Here is a 12,783-nt window from a genome sequence, read left to right as displayed (position 1 = left end):
ATGCATCACAGCTTTTACTTCCCAAGCCTTGGCATATATACAAGGAAAATTGCTCTCATTTTGCTAAGGTCAGTAGGAGGTGGATGTACTAAGAAAATCTTATCATATGGAAAAAAAATCACCCTAAAGTTAGGATTTTTTTCAGTCAGTCAGATGGCAAATGTCCCAAACCATATTCAGGTCTCACACTGCAGAGCCACAATAGTGTATGATGACTTTATCGAGGGGATGGAAATAACTTTCCAACACCCTTTAAGCAGACGGTCAGGGGGAGCATCTCTCATCTGAGAATTTCTGGGTGCCATCCCACGCACAGACACCCCTGGCCAGCAGCTGCAGATCTACCACAAATCACATTTTTGCTATCTTTTCCACGAGGGGGAGATGCAGCTGCAGCTACCATCATCCCCACCGTGGCAGATAAACTTTCAAGTGCACAATCTCTCTTAAATCCTTCACTGAGCTGATGGTGATGGGCACGTCTTGCACACCTGAATACCTGGGACTGGGAAAAGGCCTTGTTGGAGCTTGTCTTTTGCAACCTTAAAGAGGATGAGACAAGCAGCAACCATCTTTACCATCCGGCAACTCTTAGCAACCGGTCTTAGGATCAGATGTGTTCAGATTTAACCCAATGCTTTCCCAACCTCACCAGGTCTCAGACCAGCCCCTGTTTCTCTGTGCTTCTGGTTCAGCACAGCCCAGAATATTCCTCAGCTCAATTTCAAAGTGCTCAAATGCAAAGCTTAGCTCTTCAAAAGGTATCCCTGGGACCCAGCTTTATCACTTCTAATCAAGTCCACGACCAGTACAACACCCCTGATAACCAGATCCAAGTGACCACAGCTGTAACCAGATCAGAACCGCGTGCAAGTTTGCAAAGGGAGGGAGGGAGAGCAGCAAAACCACTTTGTTTCACAGAGTATTTATATCATGTCTACAGATGCAGATGTCAGTGACCCTCTCCTTGGGGAAGCAAAATGACCGTGGGACATGATGTCCAAAGCTGCTACGGAGTTTTCCTGATAAACAAACTACTTCCATCTATGAGACTAAAATACCAAATACTGTCTCTGTATCATGCTACTCCCAAAGCTACTTTTCCAAGCAAAACCCCAACAGGTAAACACATCACATAGATTTCATACCTCTGGTGTTTGGGCCCCCACAACATTCCTGCCCTTGCAAGTCAGCAACAGCTTTCCAAAGCCAAGTTGTGGCTGCGGTACAGAGAACAGGAGCCCTAGCCGAGGCTTATCTCTGCTTAAGTAGACCACATCATAATCAGATCTTGCTATGGAAAGCATTTCGAAGAAGCAAGGCTTAATAATAGCCTCTCCCTGGCCCGCATGGCTTGGAGCGCAGCTCTGGGAAGGGCTGTCGAGCTAGGCACTGCCAATAAGAGTCAGCAGAGCCTGGAGACGCAACCACCTCGAAGGCTGAGCTTTCTGAAAGACTGAACTGCATTTGAGACCAGGAACTGTGTCTGCAAAGCACGAATTAACCTTTCTGGCCCCAATTCTGATAACAGTTACACCCAAGCTTAACACTAAGCACAGGAGACCACTTATGCTTAAAATTAGGCTTGTGGCTATTTATAGGATCTTCAAGAGCATTTTATAAAGTAAAGGGGTCAGTCACTGCTAGTATCGTTTCCAAGTGCATTAGTGATGTCCAAGACAGCTCTGCGTGTAGCAGAGCTTGACAGCAATGTTCCTAGGAGACTTTAAAAAATATTTTCTCCCATTTGGTAAACATCTCTAAGCAAAACAACATGGCATCTATCCATATAATATCAGTTGCAACATAGTCTCCTGGGTAAGCGTGACTTCTATCTTACAAATGTCTTAACAAAGAGATGAAACTCCTTGCCCAGCAGCAATGTGGGCCCGAGCTGAACACGACCTCTCATCTCTCCTAACGCCATTCTCCAGGCTGACAGCTCTCTAAGGATGCCTGTTGACTATTTTTGTTGCTGTGACAATGTGCAAAAACTCACATATGTAAGCCCCAGAAGAGCCTGCCGATTCAGCGTTAACCACGAAAGAGGTTGACATTTCTCAAAAACATATTCTGTTGTCCCAACTGGCCATAACACTTGTTTAGCTGTGATCTGAGAGTTCCCTGTTAAGAGGACTGTCTTACCCACCCTTTCCTGCAAAAGACGCTACACGTTGAGACGCCAGCTTCAGCGGTATCTTATCTGAAATTCATTCATACTTATTCTTCCATGCTCCAGCCACTCAGTGGCACCAACAGCCTGCCAGCAGGCAAGACGGCTCAGGAATACGCTCTGATGGAAACGCTGGTGCCGCACGTACGGCATCCGACACTGGCAGGCCCACTGCTCTGGCCTCCCCCCGCCTCGCAGCAGGCTCTGAGCAGCAGCACACCCACGCCACGGGAGCGGAGCTGTGCGCTGCTCTGTGCAATGGCAAGAACAACAAAAAGATGGCCAGCAAAGTACTGTAACTTTTTCCAGGATTGCTGCTTGCCTGGAACGGGTATCTGAGAAGCTGGAGTGAAACAGTGCAGCGTCCCTGCGCTTCACTGCTGGAGGGGCAGCGGCACCGCGCTGTGAGGCCAGCATCACGCTTCGTGCTGCCTTTTAGGCTCCTCGCTGCCCTGACAGCATCGCGACAGCCACCTCGCTTCAGTGGACTTGCAGGAGGGCAGAAGGGAGCCTGCAGCCCCGCAGCTGCCCTGGCCACGGCGAGGAGCGCAGGCAGCCCGGGCAGGCAGAGCTGCGGGGGTCCAGCCGGCACGTGTGCTCCTCTGCGCCGTGGGTCAGGGACCACAGCTCGGGGAGCTAACGCCCTCCTGCCACAGCACTGCAAGCAACTGGGGAGCCTCCTACTAATCACCCATGGGCAAATTTTCCACCCTGTGTGTGACGCAAGCACAGACTTTGGGCCGGCATTGAGGAGAGGGAGAAAGAAGCGCATATGCAAGGACAGGTACACCTCCAGCTGGCACTGGTGTTGGGTTTGTCACACTTGTGCAGTGCAGCCAACACAGCCACATTTTGGATATAGAAAAGCCCCACCTTTAACTCTGCTCTCCACACTGCCTCAGCCATAGTGGAAGGGTAATGACACAGCACGCTGACCATAACACAGATTGCATTCACAGCTTTTGCAGGCAGCACAGACTGGAAACATTTGGCTTACCGGGACAGTATGCAAGCACAGAAATACCATATCATGTATGTATGTATATAGGTATATAGAGACAGTATATACGTTTCTTACACCGAGTCATGCAATAACCCCACATGCATGCCTGGAGCATGGTATCTCAGTCTGCTATTTCTATTCATTACAAATGGTTGGATATCCCATTTTATGGTCTTCTGGCCCTAATATTAAAATTTTGCCTGCACTTTAGCATTTAATCTTTTTCCTTCCATAAGAATAAAGCTCAAAATTTCTTGTGTACATTTTATTGTCAATTTGCTATCTAAATAGTAAGATTAAAATATGGAAAAAAAGAAAAAGTTCAAGCAATATCTGTGACAAGAACATTGACAGCTGAGTAGCAGAACTGGATTCCCAAAACTCAGAATGCATAGAGCTTATTAAAATCTAGTCTTTTTGTATAAATCTTTCCTATTTGCAATTTCACCGCTGTTTCATATCTGCCAAAATATATAAACCACAAAGCTTACCTATCTCTGATTCCATAAGCATGACCTCTTTAAATCAATCTGTCTGTCTGTCTATCTATCTATCTATCTCTTACATATAGGCACCCTGTGAAACAGGGCTGTAAATAAAACTGTGCTGGCAGAGAGAGTTTTCCCTCAAAATGTAAAGCACTTAAATTTTCTGAGCTTCCTTGCCTTCAAAAGCATCCTGTTATATGGCATAGAGCCCAAAATATGCATATATGTTCACCACTCTGGTGCAGCAACTAGAGTAAGTGGCACACTCTCTCTGTAGATAGCTTTATTTAGAGTCCCCAGGGGAAGAGATAGGGCCTGACTGCGTAAAAAATTCCCTCAAAGCCATTAGAAGCAGCTGGAAAAGTAGAGAAAATGCAGTTCTAATGCCCACTATTGAAGGGACCTGTATTTTTATGAGATTCAGTTTCATTTATCTTGAAACCTTTAACTCACAGCTACATCTCTAGTTCCAATCTTTAACAGCATAAGCAGTATATTTCCAGGAACCACTAATACTGCTTCTTTTCTATTTAATATGAGATTGCTCCTGCAAGATTATTTTTGTACACCACAAGCAATCTAAGGAGAGAAAAATCACACTGCTCACATGCACTGACAAATGTAAGAGAAAGAAGCTGCAAAGAAATGATCTTGTTTTAGCACTTCAGGCTTTTTTTCAGATCACACCCTTAAAAATGACCTATTTCGAGGGCAAAGCCTCCTAGTGGGAAACGTACTTGATTCACAGTGTCAAGCCCATAGATAACAGTGGGGTTTGGTTCCAGTTCCTGGACTCTGACCTACTTATTTGACTTGCTATTACTGTATGTGAGACTTATCTTAGACTTACTATTATGTTTCACACCAAACAATAACTGTGTAAAAGCAGATATAATCCTAGAAGCAAGGAACAGGACACAGGACCCTCCTCCATATGGACTGCTCTGATCTTTGGGTGACACAAGCTGCTCCCACATGTGCTCCCTCTGCCCATCTCTCCTGCTCTCCACTACCACGAGGTCTAGAGTCAGTGGGGGAAGCCAAGGATGACCGGTTGATTTCAGGTGGTTCAGGAACTCTTATGAGAGGTGCGGATTTGAACTCCTTTGGTCTAAGGAGGGCACTGAAGTTGGATCTTTTCCCTGAGCTCAAACTGCTCAGCTGTGACACAAAACAGGGTGGTACCCCTAGCACCGGCGGTATTTCAAAGGAATGAAACATGCTGGGTGCCTGCACTCACAGAGGTGGTCTAGGTCCCGTACGGAGGCTCAGAGTGAATCCCAGGCACACACCTGGGCACACTCAGGCCTACAAGTAGGTGGCTAATTCTGGGAGGCTGCACTCTTCTCTCACAACTCCTATGGACTGGTGGAGGCGTGTTCCTGCCTGGCATGCTCTCTGCTGTGAATCTGGGATTTTAGTACCTAACCATCCCCTCTGATTTTATATGCAGTTTAGTCATCAAGGTCAGGATTGTGAGTGACACTCCCAGAACGACGGTGAGAAGCTGGGCACAGCAATGTCTGGTATTGTCAGTCCTAAGGGTACCAACAGGCATCGCCTCCCCTACTCGCTGAGCTGGCCACTGAAGCCATCGCTCCACGCTCTCGGGTGGACATCCACCCAACTGCTTGCCAGTGCTTGCTCATCGGACAGAGCTGTTAATCACATTTCAGCTGATTGCACAGTGCAGTAACAGCTGGTAACTTGGGCAGCTGGCAAAGACACAATCAGAAGGGACGTGGAGCAAAGCATTTAGTGTGACTCTTCATAAATTGTTTAAACCTGCTGGGTGAGGAGACTTCCAGCTCAACAGCAGACAGAAGACTTTGGGGAATAACTGCAATGCAGATCTTGTTTCCCTCCATTTGGACCTAAACTGGAGTTTTCAAATGATCCCTTCAATTCAGACTGCTGGTTGTGTGATCTAAACTATTTATTTTGATTTTTTGCTCATCATGCTTGCTTACTCTTCTTATTTTGGAAGAAGGGTTGTTATCAAATAATTAAAATGTATCTCATTAAGCAGTTTTCTGATCTCATCTAAATACTATAGTTTTCATAGTAATCTGAACTACATTAATGCAAATTAGAAGCACTGCAGATCTCAAAATGAATACAGAATGTGACTTGTGTATGCTGTGAAACCATAATCAATCAAGCTCTTCTCTAAAAACAGTCACTACAAACTAATTACTGATATTGGCTGAAAGCCATCATGTATATTCTGCATATCACTGTGATCTGGGCTTGTGTTTTTTGTAATTGTTTTTAATTAATGGATTTGTAAAGCAGCCACAAGAGGATGTCAGAACAGACAAAGAGCACTGCAAGCCGGGGTTTTTTTCAGCTTTATATATCTTAAGGATATTTTTCATACAGAAATCAGCCTGACCCAATTATTTTTTGTGCTGCTATATGCAGTTTGAGCTGTTCTTACAACAGCTAACACCTTAAAAATGGCTCCCATATATTTTCTTTTCTCAGCCTGAAATGACCTTTGTTGGGGGAACATATGTTCACAGAGCAGAAGGGAACAGTCTGGGGAACTTATCTTCCTGTTCAAGCAAAAAGGCTCTTTGGATCAGAGACAGAGGATGCAGCTTTCCTATGCCAACCCCAAGAGAAACACTGAGACTAAAGGTTCAAAAAATACAGACAGATAGTTGTATAACATGATACTCAACTTGCATTTGACAGTTTTATAAAATGTATGTGTAAATCTGCCTATAGACAAGTATTTTTTATAAGCATGTAGTGTCACCTCAGGAGATTTTTTTATGAACCTGTCAGTGCTATTTGGTCTTCTTGAAGGGAAATGAATAGGCTGGTCAGAAGTATTTTTAGGAGCTGGAAAATGTAATCTTTGGCAAGGATGACTTAGCAGTACACAGAAAGGGAGCGAACTCCATCACAGACTGGGAAAACATCCCAGCCCTCCCGTCAAGTTGGTGGCAGAAATTTAACAAAGGGCTTGCAGAGGCCCCTTCAACACATCTCCTAAATCTGGTTCCCCTGCACAAGGATGAAAGAGGCTGTCTGGGGCACAGCAATTAACTGTGCAGGCACGCGTTCACAGCATATATGTGAATGCATGAAATCACATGCTAAACCTGATTCAGCTGAAAGCGTTTGCACAGTTACCCTTAATACAAGACATATGGTTTTCATTATAATGTGCATAAAACATTTTAAATCAGTTTGACATGTTTTCAACAGTCAAAGGAAAAACACTGGAATGAGAAACATATCTGGGAGGTAACTAACTAAACAACCCTGCAGTCCCAGGATGAAAAGCAAAATTTGTCATAAGCTAATCAAATATTTACTGTAAAGCACACATTGAAATGATTATAAAAAACTAATAGAGTTCAAGTGTCATCTGTTGAAAGGAACAGTAAAAGCCTACCCAGTATATTGACTGGTTGCCTGAACTGTGTTTTTTACAGTAATAAAGCCCAGGCAGGTCTGAGGGCACTGCATTTCAAGTTATGACTGTCATTTGCTGCTTTTTTTCCCCGAATAGCACTCTTATTGTTAAGAGGCACAAATGACAGACAAGAAGCCTGTGCTTTTTCAGCTTATTAATCCTTGCGGGTTTGTGGTCACACTGTATTCTGCCAACTCCAGTGAACGGTCACAGCCTGCCTGGATTTCGAAAGGCTACAGCTTCCTGTTAGTTACAGAACTTCAGAGGGAGGAACAGAGACCTGTAATGAAGTGCCTCAGCATGGGAGCAAGACAAGGCTTGTAATACTAATAAAATATGAAACAAACCCTGTAGAATTTTTATTTCCTTTAAATACATTTTATGTAAAGGCATATATAAGATACATTATCATAAAGTAGGTTTACTATTTTGTTATGTCACATTAAAGATGATCTATTTCAAGCTCCTTGGGGAACCAATGTCTACCTTGCAGTTGCTGTAGGCTGGATTTATGAAAGGATACCAGGTCCCCAGTTCCCAGGGGGGAATTTTGGAAGTGGCGCTCTCCCTATCTGCCACCTCGCTCGGGAAATACCTCCTTCCATCAGTCTCAATCAGCAAAGCTGCTCAGCTGTGTGAAACTCCTGGTTTTGGGCATGCCTAGAAGCAGGTCAACTTTAAAAGTGCCCAACAGTTTGGTGCCTGACTCCTGTCTAAAGACCGGGGTGGGTGTTTTACATTATGCCAAATACATCAGGGTCCACGCAAAAGCAGCCCAAAGAAAGTTGTCTTCTACTGTCTGCTTTACTGGGGAAGGGATCCACCTGGGATTTGCAGGGCCAGGTTTAGCTTTGAACTGGGAGGAGGCTGCACAGCATCTCCCCTACCGCACTACCTGGGACATGCACTGTATCCAGCGGTTAAGAACCGGATGAGGAGAGAAGGTGTCAATCCTCACAGCTTATCATGCCCCGCGCCAGATCCTCCATAAATCCACCCAATTTAGGATGTCTTTCTTCATTACTTTCTGCTACATGGGCAAATCCAAACAGACCTGAATTTCCCACAACTCCCATCTCCATCAGGAGACCCTATCCATCCCCTGCACCCAACACACCTCATACAAACAAGCTCTACAACCTACAAGTTTGGGCAAAGTTGGGAAACCTCTATCTAGTTGCTCTTCTGGCTGTTGGATTTTTTTTTTTTTTTTTTTTTTTAATTTTAGTTTATGTATTGGAAGAGGGACTGGGCATACATTTCTCCCTTCTCCTAGGCTCTTCCTGAGCTCAGATTCAGAACTTCAAGTGAGAATCAAAACAGAGCGAAGGCACCTAAAACCCAGCTTCAATAGGATTTAAATATCTAGGTACATAAAAGCAAGTAAAATACCACTGCTTAAACAGGCCAAGTGTTTCAGTGACACCGCTATCTGCAGATACCTGCTCAGTTGTTTCTGCTTGAGCTTCCACTTCTGAGCCCAGTAACCAACATCTTACCTGATGTCTTTATACCACAGTGAAATCAAGTAAGTGAGACTTACATGACTAAAAGTCACCCCCTTAGCTTTCCATGCCTACAGATATATAAGCACAAGGAATATACAGACATATTCACTCGTTACTGCTCAAAAATTATTTAATCACTCTGAGGGAAACAAAAACCTTTAGGTGGTAATTCAGTCACCAAAAATACAAAGTTCAGAGAACACTGAAACTATTTATGATTTGAAGTCAAACACGGCCAGAAAATGGAAAACCAGAATTTTCTATTTTCTGTTTGAAATGACGCTTTAATTTTGAAAACTAAACAAATTTCTTCTTCTTTTAAGAAAGGAGTAAAAAACATCCCAAAAATCTCCCCAAACATTCTAAATATTTTAGATTGAATATTGTCTTTGTTTAGACTGAAACAAAGGTTTTCTTTAATGTTTTGATTTGGCAGCAAATCCCCAAATCAGTTATTTGCATAGCTCCGCTTTGAACATAGTAAGATGTCAGAAAAAAAAAGAAATAAAGGATGTAAAGGAAAAAAGAAAAGGAAATAATCTATCAATTCTTGAGTAAACATTGCTTAGAAAACAGTTTAAATCCCAGGATTCTCATTAAAAAGGCATTAATAACCTGGAGGAATTCCAAAAAAGGTCAACAATAATGATAACAGGATTACAGGGCACTATTTATGAAGGGAGATTAAGGGAATGCAATTTGTGTATTCTTAGATAAGAATTAATACTGGCAACACTGTTTATCACGGGAAGGAAGAATACAGCTGGAAAACTGTAAAGAAAACCATGTAACAACTACACAGGATTCTGGCTGTGATGTGTGTTATTTCATGAAAAATAACTTGAAATAAAAACTGATGGTTGGTGGGAGTTGTACATAGTAAAATGTAGCTGGAGTAGATTCAGAATACTTTAACCAGGGAATCAGAAAGCTATTTTAAACATTCACATAAATAATAGATTGTAATTTAAAAGCAGAGCACAATAAAAAAAAAAAAAATCTCCTAAGGATTCATAATGGCCTCTTTCATATGCACAATGTTTCTTCCTGTAGAGGTGAACGGGACTGCAAACCACAGAAAACAGCCAGAAGCAGCAGAAAATTTGCTGCAGTAAATACACAAATTGCAAAGCATGTTCTAGCTTGACCTCATGCATATTTTAAAACAAATACTTAAGGAGTGTTCAGTGTGTATAGCATTAGTTTCTCATTTTTGGCTCACATTCAGCTCTGGATAGTGGAAGAGAGGAAAAAAACCTGCCTGAATATACAAAAAGAAATTTTTTTGACTAAAGATCACACTTACTGACTTCCATCCTCCACATCTGCCTCAACTCCAATCTCTAAACCCCAGTGCCCTTCTTACTCCAGGCACTCAGGCATCTTTTCCAGATGCAGGAGCACATCCCCACAACTCCCAGAAGACGAGCCTCCCTACCAAAAGGCATTTGGAGCTACAAGATGAATTAGCTGGTACAGGTCTCACTCTGTCCAGCAGCCCAGGCGCTCCCTGCAAAAGTCCGATAGCCGCATCCCCCACTCACTCCGATTTGCAGTTAGAGCCGTGGCTCTCTCACGGACCAAGCACAACGCTAAGCTCGAGGTTGCAGGCATCCTCAGGCGAGAGTGTCCCTGTAACGGTGGCTGTCCCACTTTCTGTGCATCAGGACAATTAACGGGCCAGGGAGAGAGAGAAAGAAAGGAGTTATGGTGTGCCTGCTGGGAGCGCAGCTTCAACCCCCCAATAAAACAGTTGCTAAATTAAATGAAGTGGAACACCTTCCCTGGGAGCAGACTCCCTTCATCCCCTCAGCCTGCCCAGCAGACCTGTATTAGAGCACTCTTATCCTTCGTGCTCAAGTCCATCCTCCAAAAGAGGCACAAACAGATCTAAACATAAGTTTCTTTTCTCTACACTCAACTAAATAACACGGATCTCCTTTTATTTACTTATTTATTTTTATTTTGTGAGGAAGGAGATAAGTGCATAACTGCAAAAGATTTATGCCCAAGACCCTGAACTGCAGCTGAGCAGGTCATTATCTAGGACAGGTGGGACTCCTGCTTCCACCTTTTACTTTTCAATTCCTCCTCTGCAACCTGCTGGCTTCTTTTTTGGATCCTCCATTTTTGCTGTGACATCTGAGTGCTTGCTGCAGCCTGAGTCTCTTCTGAACAAAAAGAGATACGTCTTGAGAGGCCACAGCCCAACCACTAATTGCCTACATCTCTACTGAGCAACATCTAAAATAATTTTTTAGAGGGGGGTAGATTATAAAATTTGTGACATAGAATTAAAAGCTTGTTTTTCTAGGACACTTAACATCAACTTGTAGATTTGAGTTCAATAATATGAAACACTTTAAAGCCAAAACACTCTCTGTAGCTGCTACTTTTTTTATTCTTGTTTGAAAGAAATACTTGGCTATTTGAACATGTTTTCCACATCAATTCAAGCAAATTTGCTTAAATTCAAAGTTTAAATCTAAAACATATATAAATTCAAACTAAAAAAATAGTGTTAAGCTAATAATTTTTACCTCACTTTAAGTATCTTTTGCTCAAAATATTTACATTCTGATTATATTCCAGTATTATTCTCTTGGAAGTTACAGAGTACTTTTTGCACTTTAGTGAGATTTAGTTAGTTTATGTCCTAAAAACACTTAATTCCTGAGAATTCACAGTGCAAAACGAGATATAAAATCTCCCAGTGCAATGCTAGGCACCTTGGGCTGAAGTCCTCAGAAGCAGGACAAACAGTGCCTACGGTTATCAGGGATCAACAGGAGAGGAAAAGGCATCTAATTAGACCTACTTGAAGATCCATGCATGATTTTCAAACACAAACTTTCTGCTGTAACTGAATGTCTAAGACCGACTTTGCTTTCTGTTAAAAAAAAAACAAAGGAAAAAAAAAAAAAGAGAAATAAAAGAGACAGAGACTGTGCTTGGCTTGGCTTCAGTAAGGGCTAACAGCAGAGTTGTCAGAGAGGCCTGATGAGGAACACAGGAGATGGGGTGGAATTCACCTGACTAAACATGGGTGTCTCCAGTGTAGACACCCATGTCCGAGCCAACCTTGGTCCCATTTTTAGTCAGAGTATAACAGTCAGTATAACCAATCAGTTCAAGGTGCTATTTATCTTATCTGAATGTAAATGCTTATATATTTGGCCAGAAAGACTGCACACTAGATTCACTGAATTTTTTCATTATATCTCCTTTAAAACAAAATAGGACTTGAGTGAACTTGTGCAGGCAGAGATGGTTAAAGCTACATTACAGACATGGAATTGAGGTCAGATAAATTACAGGCCATCTCTGCTCAAGACTGTAATTTGCACCTACCTCACCTCAGAAACAGCGCTCTCAACCCCCAGAAGAAGGGAAATGGCAGATTCACCTGTTAATATTGTTCCACCTCCTGTGAGCAATGGGACCAGTCACTGAACCAGAGAAAGACAGTCCCCACCTGCAGCCCACTGCTTCTGAAGCTTTTCTAAGGAGACCTGTAGATTCAAATTTCACCTCTTCCGAATCACAAAGCCTGAGCAATTTATGCCAGACAGAGGAGTTCCAATGGGATCTACAGCCTGCACTGGTTCTGTTGACCCAGCTGGGAGGGACCATTCCAAAACTGCCACAAAGACCCAGACATTTTGAAGCATGCAGGGAGGCTTGGGCCCTGCAAATAAGAGACCCGGCCAACAGCAGCTTCTGCCCCACTGCCATCCACCAGACCTCACAGCACCGATCTGGCAGGGTGACGCCCCACTCTAGGATGCAAGCTTTGAGGATAGCACGGGCTTGAACCTGGATATGGTGTCCTCACTCCTGAACGGCAAGATGTGCGTGTTCATCTCCCTGTGAGGCACAGCCGGGTCCTCCGGTACCCATGGCAACCGAGTCCCTCACAACTCCCTGTGCTGTCAGGTCAAGTAAGCAAATCTACACAGCTCCATAGCAACAGACGTGAAATTAAAGAGGATGCCATTGGTAAAATATGTAGAAGGGCTCAGTGCATAAAGAATTATTATCCAGAAACACTGTTATTTAAAAAAAAAACATAGTAGCTATTTCGTATGGGCTCAAAATGAAAGACGAAGAGAAGGAAGAAAAGCAAAAGTAAATGAGAAAAAGAAACAGGATCGAAAACTGCCCCAACAGTATTTGTTAGA

At 43.1% G+C, this 12,783-nt stretch overlaps 1 protein-coding gene across 2 annotated transcripts in view; it reads right to left on the bottom strand.

Moving 5' to 3' along the window:
- Window positions 1-12,783, bottom strand: part of SYBU (syntabulin) — a 41,580-nt gene that overhangs the window by 7,824 nt on the left and 20,973 nt on the right. The window contains exon 1 of one of the 2 annotated variants that reach the window (XM_032988440.2): window positions 1,149-1,204. The exons of the other annotated variant lie outside the window; for it this stretch is intronic. The gene's annotated coding sequence lies outside the window, so the exon portion shown is untranslated. Of the gene's footprint in view, window positions 1-1,148; window positions 1,205-12,783 lie in introns of those variants that run through there. 2 annotated transcript variants of the gene reach the window in all.

Source organism: Tyto alba, unplaced genomic scaffold, assembly GCF_018691265.1.
Source record: "Tyto alba isolate M040663 unplaced genomic scaffold, T.alba_DEE_v4.0 Super-Scaffold_9, whole genome shotgun sequence".
NCBI classification, from domain to species: Eukaryota; Metazoa; Chordata; class Aves; order Strigiformes; family Tytonidae; genus Tyto; species Tyto alba.
Note: the sequence above shows the minus strand (reverse complement) of the source record. Positions and strands in the feature narration are given on the sequence as shown.